This window comes from Schistocerca nitens, chromosome 10, assembly GCF_023898315.1.
Source record: "Schistocerca nitens isolate TAMUIC-IGC-003100 chromosome 10, iqSchNite1.1, whole genome shotgun sequence".
Lineage (NCBI taxonomy): Eukaryota > Metazoa > Arthropoda > Insecta > Orthoptera > Acrididae > Schistocerca > Schistocerca nitens.
Window position 1 is genome coordinate 163,313,206 of NC_064623.1, and position 1,335 is coordinate 163,314,540.

General features: G+C 38.4%; 1 non-coding gene across 1 annotated transcript; it reads left to right on the forward strand.

Moving 5' to 3' along the window:
* Positions 1 to 1,028: 1,028 nt before the first annotated feature.
* Positions 1,029 to 1,100, forward strand: Trnad-guc (transfer RNA aspartic acid (anticodon GUC)). Its single transcript has one exon. It is a non-coding gene; the product is annotated as a tRNA-Asp (tRNA).
* Positions 1,101 to 1,335: the final 235 nt, after the last annotated feature.

Here is a 1,335-nt window from a genome sequence, read left to right on the forward strand (position 1 = left end):
CACTGTTAGTTAACATGTAGTTTAGTTTCGGTGAGAGGATAGAAAACGATGAACGTCAGTAAGTATCGCACATTTTATATACATTAAGTGCTACCTTTGGTGGGAAGTTTTCCAACTTTCGACTTGCCAAAGTTGGCAACCCTACAAGCACGGGCTGTACCTATAGTAACTAGTGGTTCGTAGAAAATCCATGTAGCGCTGGAGCTCAAATCACGTCTCATAGAACAACCTTGATCCCGTGTAGAGTTTGTTTCTGCTATGACAAGAGGTGGACATATTTTCTGCTACAAAGACATATTTACATCTTGCGTAATCTGTAGAAGTGTGCAATACAGATTCTGGAAGGCGTGTTTCACCGTATAACGTCCTCAGTTTTGAAAATTAGTTAATGTCAATAGAAAGTTTGAACACCACATTTTTTAACGGTAATATCAGAAACTGAGCTGCAACAGCTAAATACACACCAGAATAACTGGTTTCCACAACACTACCACAACCCCAAGTATATCCTGCTGACATACGAAGTTCACATTTGAGTATTTGTTTACTATCAGCCGCTCACATGGTTGCAGATGACATGATATTCGCTAAGTAAAAAGACGGCAACAGAAAAGAGAGCACAGAAAATATGTCACAAACAGCGCCAATAATTGCTTAAAACATGCTGTGGCATACAATAAATAGAGTAGTGTGAAAATATCAATATAAAACTATATTTCAAAAGACGATTTGTAAAAATGTAATGATTTTTTACTGTGTTTGTACAACCATACCATTTTCTGCATGTTTTAGATTTAAAAAACCCCACTGATGATGGTGATATTTCTCGCCGAAACTAGTTTGGGATAATAAAGAAATAAACGAATAACAAGGTGTTTTGCATCAAGGCGGACTCAATTTCTGATATTACTGTTTTTCTATGCAAACACGGACCAAATGGAAGAGTTTCAAGATGATATTATTATTACCACCTTTTTTGTTTGCAAAAGACACATCTAATTTACAAATATACGATAATACACACGCAGTCCTCGGTAGTATAGTGGTTAGTATCCCCGCCTGTCACGCGGGAGACCCGGGTTCGATTCCCGGCCTGGGAGAAAATTTTAATAATCTTGATTTGACGCTGGATTAAGAGGTTACTGCGTATAGATGAAAATTTGTGTTGGTTCGAGTTCCGACGTACAGGTATAATGACGATACGAGTTATGGCGCAACGCTTTTAATTCCATTGCCGACGTAAACTGCTGTTTTTGCCCCATACCGGTACGGCAATAATACTTTAATGGCACGTACTACGATATGGCGCCAATCGAAATGATTTTAGTGGAGCAA